Source organism: Periplaneta americana, chromosome 1 (genome assembly GCF_040183065.1).
Source record: "Periplaneta americana isolate PAMFEO1 chromosome 1, P.americana_PAMFEO1_priV1, whole genome shotgun sequence".
NCBI lineage: Eukaryota > Metazoa > Arthropoda > Insecta > Blattodea > Blattidae > Periplaneta > Periplaneta americana.
Window position 1 is genome coordinate 48,268,481 of NC_091117.1, and position 17,916 is coordinate 48,286,396.

General features: G+C 31.9%; 1 protein-coding gene across 1 annotated transcript in view; it reads right to left on the reverse strand.

Moving 5' to 3' along the window:
• The window catches only part of mmd (disintegrin and metalloproteinase domain-containing protein mind-meld), a 1,174,763-nt gene extending 1,163,532 nt beyond the window's left edge, over window positions 1–11,231 (reverse strand). Inside the window, exon 1 of the mRNA XM_069819516.1 lies at window positions 11,174–11,231. The gene's annotated coding sequence lies outside the window, so the exon portion shown is untranslated. The remainder of the gene's footprint in view (window positions 1–11,173) is intronic.
• Window positions 11,232–17,916: the final 6,685 nt, after the last annotated feature.

Below are 17,916 nucleotides of genomic sequence, written 5' to 3' on the forward strand. Positions count from 1 at the left end.
GAAACTTTCTCAATTCTCCTGTAACTTTATCCCTCTTAGCCCCAAATATTTTCCTAAGCACCTTATTCTCAAACACCCTTAGCCTCTGTTCCTCTCTCTAAGTGAGAGTCCAAGTTTCACAATGTTACAAAACAACAGTTAATACGGTATAGGCTTAACTGTTTTATAAATTGTAACTTTCAGCTGTTTTTAAAGGTGACTGGATGACATAAGCTTCTCAACTGAATAATAATAGGTATTTCCCATATCGTCGGCTTAGAGTGTAAACCTGCTAACCGCCAAAAAGAAAATTTTACAAGGGAAGCAAAAAACTGAATTTAAATTAACTCTGAAACTTTAGGACCAAATCCAAAGTACAAGTACAAATGCCACCTGTACTTTGGATTTGGCCCTAAAGTTTCAGGGTTAATTTAAACTTACTTTTTTGCTTCCCTTGTAAAATTTTCTCTTTGGCGATTTAGCAGATTTACGCTCTAAGCCGACGATATGTATTCTGCGTTCAATTTCGTCTTAAAGTGTCATTTATATTTGTCACTGTTGCTCTAATGCAGTGTTCGTCAGCACTCGCTGAAATGGGTAGAGAGCATGGAGGGTAAGGAACTCTGCTCCGTCGTGCACAAGGGATAGAGAGACAGCATACCCGCCAGCAGCGACGAATGCACGCTAGGGCTGTGTCTTGTCCGTGGGTAAGAGACGCTAGTCCGAGAGTGCAGTGTTTTGATGACGGCTGCTCTACGGTATTTGAATTTTTTCACCTCTTCAAAGAGTAAATTTTTATAATTTTTAAATTTCCATTTCATACTATGTTCCGGTCACGAGACATAATCATATACTTTGTCTTTTTGGAATTTACTTCTAAACATATCTCCTTACTAACTTCAATTATAATTATCGTGTTTTCCTTAATAATATGTGGATTTTCTCCTAAAATATTCATATCAACCGCATAAACAAGCAGCTTATAAAAAAACACACACGATGAGAATCTGATGACAACAAAGATTGCTTTGACGATGCTCAAGTAATAAATATTTTACTGAGTCATCTGAAGATTTTTAGAGAATTTCTATATGATGTAGACTGTTCTGCCAGTCTAATATTAAAAAATGAAAAAAAAAAATGACAACAATAAGCTCTGAATTATCTGCAAATACATATCTTGAAAGCGAGAAGAAACATGTGTGAGTAGAAGAGGAAGCCTTATTGTGTAAGCGGGAGGGTGAAGGTCTAGGGAGGCTGATTCGACGACAGAGCTTCTTCCTTCGAGAGGCTGCGATCTGAAGAGGACGCCATATGCTTCAAGGGAGGGGGAGCATTCGAAATGGAAAGTTTCAAATTGAGAGAAAAAAAGACTCGAACAAACAGATGTAAAACACTGTAGGAACAAAATCTCTCTCAGTCCAAAATTGAAGTAAACATATGTAATATCAGAATATTATTTCAACAGCCGCTTTGGTGATTCAGAAAAAGAAAGTCTTTGCTGATAAATTCTCAGAAGCAAGAGAACGTAAATTGTTAGTTATGGACAAGGAGGTTTGCTGGTAGAATAGAAAAGAAGATTTTCAATAGAAGGAAAGTGATTTAAGTAAATTGATTTTAAATAGGAACCGTCATTGCAAGGGTAACACTTGTTAAATATATTCCTTTAAGAGCTTAAAATTATGTTACTGGATGTATTTATTCACACTGTAAATGGGTAAATACCTGATGGCAGAGGTAACTAATTACACTCAATAATTACAAATCATAATATTAATAATCAGCAGAGTCCGTATAGGCCAGTTTCTATCTGATGATTTCCAATTCACTGTGGGCTAAAACAGGGAGATGCACTATCACCTTTACTTTTTAACTTCGCTCTAGAATATGCCATTAGGAAAGTTCAGAATAACACAGAGGGTTTGGAACTGAACGGGTTACATCAGCTTCTTGTCTATGCGGATGACGTGAATATGTTAGGAGAAAATCCACAAACGATTAGGGAAAACGCGGAAATTCTACTTGAAGCAAGTAAGGAGATAGGGTTGGAAATAAATCCCGAAAAGATTAAGTATATGATTATGCCTCGTGATCAGAATATTATACGAAATGGAACTATAAAAGTTGGAGATTTATCCTTCGAAGAGGTGGAAAAATTCAAATATCTTGGAGCAACAGTAACACACATAAATGACACTCGGGAGGAAATTAAACGCAGAATAAATATGGGAAATGCCTCTTATTATTCGGTTGAGAATCTTTTGTCATCTAGTCTGCTGTCAAAAAAATCTGAAAGTAGAATTTATAAAACAGTTATATTACCGGTTGTTCTGTATCGCTGTGAAACTTGAACTCTCACTTTGAGAGAGGAACAGAGATTGAGGGTTTTTGAGAATAAGGTTCTTAGGAAAATATTTGGGGCTAAGAGGGATGAAGTTACAGGAGAATGGAGAAAATTACACAACGCAGAGCTGCACGCATTGTATCCTTCACCTGACATAATTAGGAACATTAAATCCAGACGATTGAGATGAGCAGGGCATGTAGCACGTATGGGCGAATCCAGAAATGCATATCGTAGTGTGAATGCAAGAACTAGGTAACTTGATTTTTCATATTTTTTGACATCGCCTATTTACTTATTTAATGCACTAAGGAATATGTCTCGTTTTTATTTACCTACTTGTTATATTGGAAAATAGATGTCGCTGGTATCGTTCGATCAGTTACCAAGTTCTTGCATTACATTTTGTGCGATTTTTGCTATGTTATAAAAGAGGTAACTAAAAAATGCAAATTTCGAGTTACGTAGTTCTTGCATTCACACGACGATATAGAGTGTTAGTTGGGAGGCCAGAGGGGAAAAGACCTTTGGGGAGGCCGAGACGTAGATGGGAAGATAATATTAAAATGGATTTGAGGGAGTTGGGATATGATGGTAGAGACTGGATTCATCTTGCTCAGGATAGGGACCAATGGCGAGCTTATGTGAGGGTGGCAATGAACCTCCCGGTTCCTTAAAAGCCAGTAAGTAAGTAATATTAATAATGAAATAATAATATCAATATATAATAATATTAACAAGGAGCATCCTAAATTAAATGCAGCACAATCATTTAATACAACATAATTAATAAAGTAAATATAATTCATATCTTAACCCTAAGTTCGAACTTAAACCCACGAGTATATATGATGTAGTATTATTAGAGGGCGGGAAAATGTGCGTTACCAGGCGATACATGTTAGTTTGGTCTGAATTATGGATGCGACACAGGTACAAGCGCAATAACATAAATGCACCACGAGAGGGCGGTAGTACAAGTAGAAACCAACAAATGATCTAGTCGTATGAAAAAGGAAGCCAGTTGTTTACAATATTGTTTATTGCCATTGTGCAGGTGCTAGTGTTGTGTAAAAGTGATTTAAAATGTTTAAGTCGAAGGATTTGGAATTAAACAGTCTAAGAAATAAATACGAAAGAGAGAGATTTTAATCCCGCAAGGGGAAAATATTTGCTGTGCCGTGCGCAAATGTGAAATTAAAATACGTAGGAAATATTACATAGAGCGGCATTATAACAGCAAGAAACATACCGAAAGCGTACAAAGGTCTTCGGCATCAAATAATGAAAAACATACACGATCCGAATTGAATGTGGATTTATGTAATATGATGATTTCTGTAAATACTTGATAATCCACATTTTATAGGTGAAAAAGGTGAAAGAAAAATTCCATAAATTCTGCAACAACAAAAAAACGGTTATACAGTTCTGTGTAACATTTTGAGTGGAGGGAAAAACGATGATACTACGGCGCTTTTTTCATTTGCGCTTCTAACATCTTGTGCATGGAAAATAGTTTTTCGATGTTGAAAAACTGTATACGTGAAACTTTGTCTTTCGATGATTTACGAATGTATATTGTGGTTCAATGTAATGCATCCTTTAATCATCGAGCGGTGGCAGGTAACATTTGAGATAAGTTTTTAAATCATAATATCTATATTACAACTTCATTCCAGTATTTATAGATCGACTGCATGAGGTTCTCATTGCCAGACTGTACTATCTTGTCGCTGTTTACGTGAGTGAATGACAACAGTATAGTCCGTTGATACTGAACTTAAGGCATAACGCACATCTTTCCGCCCTTTAATTATTATGATGTACCGAAGTAGCCTACATATGATATTTCCATGCAGAAATTCTGCGTCATCATATGATGAAGGATGGGTGAAACGGAGAAAAATTCTCTCCGGGACCGCGATTTGAACCCGGGTTTTCAGCTCTACGTGCTGACGCTCTATGCACTAAGCCACAACAGATTCCCATTCCGATGCCGGATTGAATCCTTTCAGTTTAAGTTCCACCTCTTAGGTTCTCTCTAGTGGAAAATCCTCATGCATTACGTCACAGATGTGTGACAGTGGCACAATATCCAACATATTAATGTGCAGAGGTGCACTCATTACAAGTGAATAAGTGGCCGGGATCCGACGGAATGAGCGCCATCTTATAATGATGACGCTGAATTTCTGCATGGAAATGTCTTATGTACTTTGGTACATAATAATAATATATGATATGCGAAAATAACCACTTAGTGATTTAAGAAATCATTTGGTTTTTCGTAACATGAAGTTCTTTAAGAAGATAGCGGTGACGTTCTGTAAGTGTGTGTGTAATACAGAATTCTTAAGGAGATATACTAAAATTACTAACTTCCATATTTTTAAATCTAAATTCACGAAACTGTTATCACTGATATATCTGGTTAAAAATAACACATGTAAAGAATTTCAGCTCTCTATAATAAGTGGTTTGCATTTCATTAATAAAATATTGTGTCGCTTTATACGAGAATTCCTTGCACAATTTACATTATTTTCAACTGATATTCAATCATATGGTTCTTTATATAGGCTACATGGGAACAAACATTGGAATTTGCTGTATAGTGAATCATCAGTAAATTAGTAGAAATTTTTTGTGTTTATTAATATTTATTATTATGTTATAATAAAAAATTCTATTAATTTACCGATTCATTATACAGAAAACCCCTATCAGTAAGTTTTGATCCCATGTAGTAAGTTATAAGGATCAATGAAAGTTAATATAAGTTAAGAATAATGTAAATTATAGCGCAAGGAACTTTTTATATAAAGTGACTCAATATTTTAATAAAATATTATTAAAATGCAAACCACGTATCATAGGCGGATGAAATTTTGTACATTTATCGTTACTCACTATTAACCAGACACACCAGTGACCAAAATTTGGTGAATCTGGATTCGTAAATATGGTAGTTATTGATTTCAATATTGTGAACCCTTAAATCTATGGAAATTGGAAAGTTCAGTAAAGTGTCCCCTTAAGAAATAAGCAAAGAGCTAAAATTTTAAGGTACCGACAGCCTGTGTTACTTTTACAATACCAATTTAAAGCTCTTATTTCGTAAAAAGATAAAGTTAAAACCTATGTTTATTAGAATTAGTATTATTTTTTTATGAATATAATCACCTCGAAAAAAACTGAATGCTTTTCTTCTTCTTCTTTTTTTTAACATTCTCGGGAAATTCTGGAATCGAAAATCAGTGGTGCAGCTCTCTGTGAACGACTTTTAAAACCACACAGCTAGCAGAAAGATACGCTCTCTTATATTATTCCACATTCACACACTGCAAAATATCTACACATAATTTTTGATCGTAAAATAACATGGAAGCAACACATTAACCATGTCATTGATGAAGCTACTGCAGCTAAAGTCCAACTATATTCGCAATTGAAATAATATTTTTCTTAGTCTGTAACAAAAAACGACTCTATATAAATTTATTATTCGACCACAACTGCTCTATGCAATCCCAGCCTGGGAATTTAACGCTAAAACCAATATGAGGAAACTTCAGATTCAACAAAATTAAGTGACTTGTGCAAGATGTCCGAAATATACGAGCTTTTTTAATTTACTGAAACATTTTTCCTTGTGGTTGCCAGCAATTTTTTTGCCGTCATTTGTTTCACAATACTACGCCTTTTACAGAAACAATGTTTGACAGTCATTTGTTTAAGAATATTACGTCAGAAATATGGATCGATGGACTGGATCTCAACGAGCAACAATTGTTAAAACATTTTTTGCTCGTCCATACTATAATATGGTTACATGTGACGTAACTCTACCTTAATTGCATTCATTAAAGTATTGTTATTCATTATTTTATTTCAACTATCGATTTCCAACTAAGCATATGCGATATTGATTAATATCGTACGCGAAAAACCCTCAAGCCTTAAAAGCAGCATTCAAAATTGCAGGCAATAACTGCACAATCAACAACATAGATTTAAAATCAAATAAATTCTGGTCATGTTAATTTTAGTACTTTAATAAATTGAGTTAATTTCCTGTGTTTTGATATGCGTTGCTTTGAGGCTAAATCGTCAATCCAAAGTCCTGCCAAAATCAATAAAGACGGCGTACATACAAAAGGGCTTGCCATCTGTTTCACTACTCGAGAACACGCTGAAAAGACACTCATTGTCACCATTTCATTATCGAAACGTAACAAGGTAAGCTATTTGTAAAAACTCAAAATCACTAGAGTGTGTTTTTTAAATAACGATGGATTAAAAAATGGAATGAATATTAAAAGAACAAAGTAGCATAATTATGTATATTTATAACTATTGAGTTACGAAATTATGAATCATTAATGAATGAGTTAATTTTTATATTTATGTTAAAAAGTAAACACAATATGATCAAATGATTAATTAAAAAACTTCAGTGTAATAATGTTATACGTAGGCCATCACTACAAATAATGCAAATTAGAAGTGAACAAATTACGGACTGTTACGTTATTTCATACTTTTATCTATTACAGAGTAAATATTAAGGTTATATCCTTCAATGATTTTAATACTTTTGAATCTAATGACGTTATACATATTAATTCATGGACTAGACACATCCGAAATTAACAGCTCATGAAATTATGTGGGTCTACTGCGTAAATTATTTTTCCGGTATTTAAGTCTGAAATAAGTAATAATTTATGTAATTATAACTTTAAATGTTAAATTGTTTCACACCTTATTTAATTTGTAATGCCAAATTAGTATATATAGTTAGTCTAAAGTAAACACTTGCATAATTATTACGAAAATGATAATTTTTAAGTTTTTAAATTAAGAGTTAACATTGAAGCACCAATCTTGAGGTTACTAAATAACTTACTTTTGAATATATTTTTGGAATAAATATAATCACATAATAACAACTCCTATAACATTAAAATATAATCAAATTCCAAATCAACAATTTACTATTTTATTTTCAATATATACGAATTAAGATTACCAGTATATTAAATCATGTACTACGAAGAGCTTAATTGACGGATTATTTTTTGTTAAATAAATAAATGTGGATCCTTGCTGCACGTACATAAAGGATTCAATTTCAATAGAGGTAAAAGTACGCAATATTAGATTTAATACTCAATAAATTTGATTTACAGTGAATGTAAAAAGCCACCATAAACCTATTAAATAACATAAATATGTTTCAAAGAAGCGTTTTGTAGCCTCAATATGCTAAGTTATAGTAAATAGAATACGCCTGTGTTGAAAGATAGATACGAATATAATACAACGTATTAAAAAACGAAATAAAAATAATTCTAGTTTGAATTTCGTTAAAAAATGTAAACGAAAAGAAACATTTCACACAACCTAGTATTCCTCTGAAACAGGTGAACCTCTGCTACAGGTTGGGGGTCGGGGTAGTATCTGTTCAGTTCATGATACACCCAGATACACCTGTGTACCAGTGCTGGCCGCATTTGTGTACTGTGTTGAAGAATTAATAATAATAATAATAATTTATTTATTTAATCTGGCAGAGCTAAGGCCAGTAGGCCTTCTCTTCCGCCCAGCCAGACTCTAATTCTAATTAAATACATTTGCTTACATAGTTATTACATTAATATCTAGATCATAAAACAACATGAAAGTAAATGATGAAAATTGGATAACTAATGTTAGTGTGACAATAATAAACACTGGTAAGAAATAGTTATAATAATAATGATAATAATAATAACAATAATAATAATAATAATGGTAATTATAATAGTAATAATAATAATAATAATAATAATAATAATAATGAGATAATTTATATATTTATCTGTGATATATATAACCATTAAACACTGAGAAACCTGAAACAGCTATTATTGTTGACAATAATTGTTAGAAAAATATCTCGTTAACCTATTCTTAAATTGATTTGATGTCTGACAGTCCCTGACATTACTCGGTAGGGAATTCCAAAGTCGAGGAACAGCCACAGTGAAAGAAGATGATTATGAGGATGTTCGGTGGGAGGGAATGGATAATATTGAGGAGTGTTGTGATCGTGTGTCTAGGTTATGATGGGTGGATAAATTTTGAAAACGAGACGCAAGATAGACAGGAGTGGAGAATTAGAACAATACGAAGTGTAAACGACGTGAAACGACTGAAGAGGAAAGAAGAATTATAATTAATTTGCATAATCAATGTAAGTCTCTCTCAGAAATATAAAAAAAAAAATGTAGGAAGGCTTAGAGCAACCATTCAGACTATAATTGACAGAGTTGGTAAGTTAAAACCTTTAAAAAATCGAAGGAGATCAGGCCGTCCAACAAAAGTGAGTAAACGACCTGAATCACTGATACTCATAAAAGTAAAATAATCCACATATTAGTACTCCGAAAATAGTTGGTGAGTTAGTTCATGATATTGACTTAAATGTCAGCCCTTCCACAGTAAGAAGCTGCCTAAGAAATAACAATTTTTCACGGTAGAATAGCACATAAAAATGTTATGTCAATGAAATAAATAGAAAAGAAGAAGATCTTATTTGCTAAAATGCATGTAAACATGACAAAGGAATTTTGAGATAGTCATATTTACCGACGAAAGCAAGTTTAATGTATTTTCGTCAGATGGAAGGAAACTGGTATGGAGGGAAAAAACACAGAGCTATAGAAAAGGAATCTGAAACCCACTGTTCTTGTTTCGGGGTGTATGAGCGCTGCAGGTGCTGGATCCTTGAATATTATTGATGGTAACCAGACATAAATCCCATAGAGCATCTGTGGGATACCTCGACACCAAATTCAGAGAAAGACAACTGAAGAACAAACAGGATCTGAAGGATGCTGTCTTAGAAGAATGGAATAAAATTCCGCCTTCCAAGACCAGAAATTTGATGACATCAATGTCATGACGTCTCACAAGAGTTATGGAAGCAAAAGGAAATCCCACCAAGTATTAATTTCTAGTGGTGTGGAAGAGAAGGCCTGATGACCTTAACTGCACTAGAACAAATAAATAAATAAATAAATAATTTTTGTTAATTTGATGAAGAATGAGAAATTAATTTGTAACTGTATGAACACTTTTTGTTTGTTGTTTTAAGTATGCTTTTAGAGAAAACAAATATTTTGTATTAACAGAATTGGTCTTGATTAAACATGTGCATAAATATCAGAGCTATTCCATCTCAAATCGACCGAAATATAGAGAAAATTGACCTTACATTTTCTAAATACAATAAAACTTTTTTGCATGTAGAGAACTGTGATACAATGCTTTGTGCAAAGTTTGAGGCATCAGAACTTCATAGTGTTTAAATTAAAAATATTTAAATTTACCGTATTTTCAGAAAATTTGCAAATTTAAACTGTTGTAGCTCCGAAATCCTTTCACCCAATGATCAAAATCATGGTTCATTTTGATACTGAGAAATTAAAGTTTATATTGACATATAAACAGATTTTCTTACTTTTTATGGAAATGAAGAAATTTAGATTTTTTTCTCATTAAGACGCCTTTGCCAAGGAAAAAATATTTTAAAAATAAATAGTTAGATTCCGCATTGAAAGTACAAATAAACACATCTTTTTTACTGATGGCACGTTGATAAGAAAGTATTGAAAATATCAAATGAAGAAAATAAATAGTACGCGCGTGAACTAACCAGCTGACTTTAAGGCGGGAGCTAGTCGAGCTAAGGAAGGCCAGGAGACATAAACACGTGATGTGTCGTCTAGCAGTCATGACTGTGCTAGCTTTATCACAGGTTTTCATAAATACAGGAGTACAATGACGCCCAACGCTCGCTTATCTTCAATTCTCCGCCAGTGCGTGCGATACTGCGCCGTTCAAGTCTAGGCGTGTGAAAATAATTTATTCAATATCCTTGAAACTTATTGCCGTACCACTAACCAAACAATGCAGAATCCCTCTTAATAATGCAATGTTTTTTCTCAATATTTTTTTACATTTTTACAAATTAGCAAAAAGCCTAAAAGTAAGTAAAAACAGATTACCTGACTCTCTATGTACAATAAAAATAAGGATTACTTCTTATCATAACCTACCAAAGTCAGCTTCAAAATGAGCTCCCGTTCAATGTTCTGTAATAAATGGTCCCAGAGTTATGAGCGCTGAAAGAGGCTTGTTTTTATAAAATACGCTAAATTTGTCGCTCACGAAAACCGTTTGACTTTCGATAGTATATTTTTGAAAATGCACTCTCCTCAGCACCTTGTTTAAATAAGAAAAAAATTAGAGTATAAAAAAATGCGAGGTTTTTTACTGATCGATTTCATATGGAATAGCCCATCTGTTAGTTATGTTATTAGGTGTATAGGTAAAAAGTAATTGTTGTTTTACTATGTAATTAAACCCTGCATGTGTCTGTTGAGTTAAAATATTTTGGTGTATGAAGACTTTCTACACTCACTGTAGGTAATTAATGGTTATAAAATATTCGATGAAGTACTGACTGTCCCCAATAGTTTTGTTAAATAATTTAAGATATTAAAACATATCCGAAGATATCATTAAGATGTTATAAACTTTATCTGTACAATTATATGTCTGCTGTGTAGGCAACTGTATTTAATCACCTGTTTTTAATTTTACGATTTGTTACTGCACAGACTCGTGCTGTATATATTACTGTTATAGGAAAGAAAACATTCCGCATGACTTGCTACAAGGATGAGAACACAGATGGTAATGATAAGCAAATATACAGAATCTGGATGCAAACAGGTTTAAAACATAACGAAGTAACACAGAAGGGATTAAATAGAAACACAGATCCTCATAACTCACCGACTGGGCTCTCTTCGTTCCAGTACGAGTCATCCAGGGTGTAGTCTGCCTCTGGAAAGGACAGATGTGAAGAGAAAGATGTTAGTAGAGAAAGGGTTAAGAAAAACACGATCGTGCAACGTACACAGTCAAAATTCTTATAAATGCACATGCAAAACCAGAGTAAAATATTAATAGAAACAAGTTATGAATGTTATGCAAAATAATTTATTGTAGAGGGGGCTTTTATGGTCACTATTATATGAATTTGTACTTAACATTGTTAACAGAAAAGTCTATTTTTTTTAATCGATTTAATTTGATTAATTCATTTTCAATATACTTAAAATATGAAGATTTTAAATGTCGTTATGGTATTTAAACGCATGGTGGACGTATTCCTAACAAATTATTGAAAACTTTTATATAAACATGGTCCTGGAAATACCTATTTTTCAGATTTATACTACTTTGTTGATGAAATAAGCCCATAGTGTAAGTGATACAAAGATACTTATTATCAAAAAATACTCATAAAAACAACTCATTATAAAAATTACTCAAACTGGCCTTCTCCTGCGTCGATGCATCCCCTGTGCCTGCATTTCATGATTTCACATAGTCTGGGATGTTTCGTATTTGTTCAATCCATTTATAGTATGCTCTCTGAGAACGTCAGCATTGTGTATAGAAGTTTGCATAAACTATGGGACTAAACTGTTCTTAGAGATAAAATCCTTCGGGTTTAAATCTGGCGATCGTGCAGGCCATTCAATGGATCTCCCTCGACTAATCCATCTTTGCGGAAAACGGCGATTCAAATGACTCTCAGACTAAAGTGATAAGGAGCGCCACCATGCAGGTACCACATTCGGTGGATAACGTTCAGATGTACATCAGCCATTAAATGGTGCAATTCGTTTCTAAGTAACCGTCGGTACCTGGCTCCTGTTAGATATAAGAAATAGGGACCAAAAGATTATATATCATGGCCTGTTCCAAAGGAAAAATTATATTATGAAAGCAATTTGAGTTTACTAGTCTTCAGGACTTAGTGTAAGAACAAACTTCTTATTAACTCTGAAATGAAGCATTTTCAGAACCATGTTTATGAAAATTTTGAGTCTTTTGTTGTTAGGAATACGTCCTAAAATATTTGACACCAATTTATATACATTCTGTATAAACTAATAAATAATTTTATCAATTTAAAGGAATGTTTGTTAATTTACACTCTTCTCGTTCAAATATTTATTCTCTTCCAGGAATTAGAAAAATATCAATCCACGAGTATTACATTATGATTTAGGGCAAAATTGATTAATTGTTAAAATTATGAAGATAGGAAATATTAATAAAAAATTTAGTGTATTAGTGCGATTCAACAATGCAAAGGAATATACTTTGGTTTGGTATAATTCTAGATCAAATACATTTCTAGGAAATAAAACATTGAATAAAATTACTACTGTAATTTATGATTTAGGGCAGTGTTTATTCCGAGAACAATTTATATTACTAATTAAATCAACACATATGGATTATTGAATATTCGAAATATGAATATGAATATTTATTATCAACAGCTGTTACATCTATCGACATGTAGTGATGGCCCTCACATTTTTGTACATAGTGCCATCACCACATTTATTTACATTTAGATTACTAGCATTTTAACATTTCATTCGTATTTCTCCTATTACATTTATATCCTCTTCCCTTATAGTTTCTCAAGTTTAACTCCTACTATATCTCAGAATCTATACTCATACCCCTTAACCTCTAAATCTTATCTACACTCTCCTCTCTAACCTTTGTTCTAATACTATTCTGTACTTCCTACTTTATTACAATTTGCCTACTACTTTCTATCATTCCTATTCAGTATCTTTATTTGTTTATTCATTTAAATTTAAATATACAGAATAAAGAATATAATTACAAACAAGAGAAATAGAAATAAAATAATACAATCAATATAAAAAAGGAGATACAATATTATTAACAAAATTTGAGACCGAATGAGCAGCGCTCGTGTTCGGTCGCAGTTCAGATATAATATTAATAGGTCTATAAGAGAATATAAAATAAAATAAAATAGGAAATAGAATTAATATTATAGTTACAGAAATTATATAATACAATATTAATATTATTAATATAAGAGAAATATAGAGAATAAAAAATAAATAAAATAAAATAGGAACTAAAATTTAAATTACAGCGGCAATGGAATTATAATATATATATATATATATATTTTTTTTTTTTTTTCAAAATTATAGAATACAAATATAATATAGAGTGATTAATTCACATTAATACACATAGGCTATACATTTATTTAATCAAATTGAAGATATTAACACGTTTATAATTTTCTTGTTATATGTTAGTGGGTTACATGTTAGAAGTTCTGGGTGTAATTTAGCTAACCGAGGGCCAAAATTAATGCTATGCTTTAAACCAGCAGATGTGAGACATTTAGGTTCTACTAATGTTGAATTAATATTTCGTCTTGTGTCATAATTATGTGTCTGTAATATAAACTTATTACGATTTTTATGATAAAATTTTAACAGCGTATACTTATAAATTTGTTCCATATTACATACATTAAATTCAGAATAAATTAATTTAGTTGGATAATCGAAACGTTTCTTCAAACAAATTTTAATTATTCGTTTTTGTAGTAAATTTAACGGACTAAGACTAATTTTTGTACTTCCACCCCAAACAATTATACCATATTGAATGATAGACTGAATAATGGCCAAATAAACATTTCGTAGAACTCTAATGGATAAGTAGCATCGAAGATTAACGAATTTATAAATTGTTTTACGAAGTCTCTTACAAAGATAAGTAATGTGATGAGGCCATTTTAAATTCTGATCGATTATGATACTCAGATATTTGACATACGTGGCTTCTTTGACATACGTGGACATTTACAACTTTCGGGATCTAAACAATTTTCGCTGTGTATATCTATATAATAATTTTCCTATTGTCACTATTTCTCTCAGCAACCAATTTCATTACATTCTCTATCCTAAGTTTCTACCTATTTTGTATTTTCTTATTCCCACGTTCAATTTTATATTCCATCACTTATCCACTATCATTCCTTCCTTGCCTACTATTATATCTTATCTACTTTAGTTCTTTGTTTCCATATCCTCTCAGTCCACTAACTTTCTTCTCTCCTTGTCACCGCCTCTGTGTTCATTTTATCAATTTTTCACCTCTGACTTGTTTGTACTCACTTTTTTTACTTTCTTTCATCGCTACTTCCACAGCACTAAGTATTCTGTTGACATTGCATCACCAGCACATACAGACCTACTTGAAATACAAGGTGGAAGTGAAATAGCCTTGCAGATATCCAGAGCGAATAGCTCATCTTGTATGAAACAAAAAACTATAATATCATATTGGTGGAAATTCATAGTTTTTACAGAAAAAAATGTTCCCCCCCAAATGTTTAATAATCTCTTATTCGGTAACTATTGCGAGTAGGATCGTCATTTTCATCGATATCGATAGGAAATCTAATGAAGAATAATGTATCCCTCTGGCGTATTTCAATAGCGTGCACGGTTTTCGTGTAAATTTAATTTTAAAAACCTCTAAACTCAAGCCATTGCACGAAACGAGCAAGTGGCCACGTCTTGGCAGAGAGCAGCTCACCTTTCGAGACTCACCGAGTTCGTTGACCTCTTACATCTGTATCACGAGTAGAGGATGTTAGCGACGATATTCCCGGAATGCTGGAACTTCAAACTTAATTTTCTAATTAACCGTGCATTTAATCACAAAACGTAATACAGGTTTTCTGTTCATTTACGTGTACCCTATCGTCCCATTCAATCTGCAAGATTATTTCACTTCCAAACTGTATATTAGTCTCGTTTTTTTTTAATTATTTTTAACATAAACCAAAGACGCAAAATAAAAAATTAAGCTTGTATAATAGACTAAGAAAGACCAAAATCATTACGAGTAAATTCAAAGTTTCATAGCCAAGGACAGGTTTTTCACTGCAAAGTCAACATTCTCCAATCTTAACTATTTTCTGCGTTCTTTGTAGTCTCTGCATACGAACCATCTATCTTAATGTTGTGTATCATCTGATATCTTCTTTTTCCCCGTACGTTTCTCCTGTTCACCAATCCTTCCAGTGCATATACTAGTAAATATTATTTAATATAAGAAAAAAAATAAAATGCCGTATAAAATCTGAACTACCGACGCTCATTCGTGTACATATAATACGAGATAAATTTCACACATGTGTTTGTTGTGCAATATTATATTCAGCAAGATAAGAATACCGGTATGTTGAAATGAGTCACTGCGCAATATTCGGCCTTTGTGTACTCACGATTGTAAATTAATTTTCATGGTGTTTCTTTTCACAAAAGCGGTACAAACATTCCTTCTGTTGGAATGTGCAAACGTAACACCGATATTAATTAAATTATGTTTTTCTTTAACAAGCAGCAGTGATAAAACATCCATTATGATGTTATTTTAGTTTGTGACGCTCACAAACGGCTTTAATTACATTTCTATTGCAGCTGTGACTGTGTGCATTTGATACTCTTAATTATTAACCAGTTTAGTCTAAGCCACCTAAACATCCTGAAATACCAAACAAAACAATATACATTTCCTGGAAAATATTCATTTCTATTTAAAAATTTACTTTCACCTCTCGTAAAAGGACAGCCACATTAGTGATGGGAATAGAGCGTTTTCATGGTAATATCACTGAAAATCAAATTAATTAATAACTGGAAATATGACAACTAGAGCTCGGATTTTTAGGCTGTACAAACGTGATATCATGCACTAAGTCACAACACGAAAAATAAGCTCTAAAATATTATTTTTAGTCATTATTTAATTTATTTAAATTTATTTATTTAAATTCAAATATACAGAATAAAGAAATATAATTACAAAAACAAACAAAGAGAAATACAAATAAAATAATACAAGCAATATAAAAAGAAGATACAGTAGTATTAACAAAATTTGAGACCGAATGAGCAGCGCTCGTGCTCGGTCGCAGTTCAGATATAATATTAAAATAAAAAATAATAATAATAATAATATAAATAAATAAGTAAAATAAAATAGGAACTAAAATATAATTACAGCGGCAATGGAATTAAGTATATAATATAATATTAACACTAGAGAAGAATAATATCGCACGTGAAAAGTAGGATTAACACATATTTCAAAATTATAGAATACAAATGTAATATAGGTTGATTAATTCATACACATAGGCTATAAATTTATTTAATCAAATTTAAGATATTAACACGTTTCTAATTTTCTTGTTATATGTTAGTGGGTTACATGTTAGAAGTTCTGGGTGTAATTTAGTTAAAGCATTGTACAACCGAGGGCCAAAATTTATGCTATGCTTTAGACCAGCAGATGTGAGACATTTAGGTTCTACTAATGTTGAATTAATATTTCGTCTTGTGTCATAATTGTGTGTCTGTAATACAAACTTATTACGATTTTTATGATAAAATTTTAACAGCGTATACTTATAAATTTGTTCAATATTAAATACATTAAATTCAGAATAAATTAATTTAGTTGGATAATCGAAACGTTTCTTCAAACAAATTTTAATTATTCGTTTTAAAAGTATACTTTTAGTTATCATCAAAAATACATGCAGATATTAAAACATTTTAAAACAAACTAATAATATAATAATTATCAATATGAACAGTATAAATTCAAGAGACATAATATTAGCTCTCAGGATTAAGTTTTTGATTATTCCACCGTGTCGTGGAACTTGATATTTCTAACGTTTCGGAAATACAATATACAAGTTTTCATCATTAGATAAGACCTGGGACCTATTACATAAAATATACTAGTGACAAGTAACAATTTACCGATATAATGATGACAAATGACATACAAGTTTCCATCATTACATAAGACCTGGGACCTGTTACATAAAAGATACTAGTGGTAAGTAACAATTTACCGATATAATGATGACAAATGACATACAAGTTTCCATCATCAGAAAAGACCTGGGATCTATTACATAAAAGATACTAGTGACAAGTAACAGTTGACCGATATGATGATGACAAATGATATACAAGTTTCCATCATTACATAAGACCTGGGACCTATTACATAAAAGATACCAGTGACAAGTAACAATTTACCGATATAATGATGACAAATGACATACAAGTTTCAATCATCAGAAAAGACCTGGGATCTATTACATAAAAGATAATAGTGACAAGTAACAGTTGACCGATATGATGATGACAAATGATATACAAGTTTCCATCATTACATAAGACCTGGGACCTATTGCATAAAAGATACTAGTGGCAAGTAACAATTTACCGATATGATGATGACAAATGACATACAAGTTTCTATCATTACATAAGACCTGGGACCTATTACATAAAAGATACTAGTGGCAAGTAACAATTTACCGATATAAAGATGAGAAATGACATACAAGTTTCCATCAGTACATAAGACCTAGGACCTATTACATAAAAGATACTAGTGGCAAGTAACAATTTACCGATATAATGATGACAAATGACATACAAATTTCCATCATTACATAAGACCTGGAATCTATTACATAAAAGATACTAGTGACAATTAACAGTTGACTGATATGATGATGACAAATGACATGCAAGTTTCCATCATTAAATAAGACCTGGGACCTATTACAT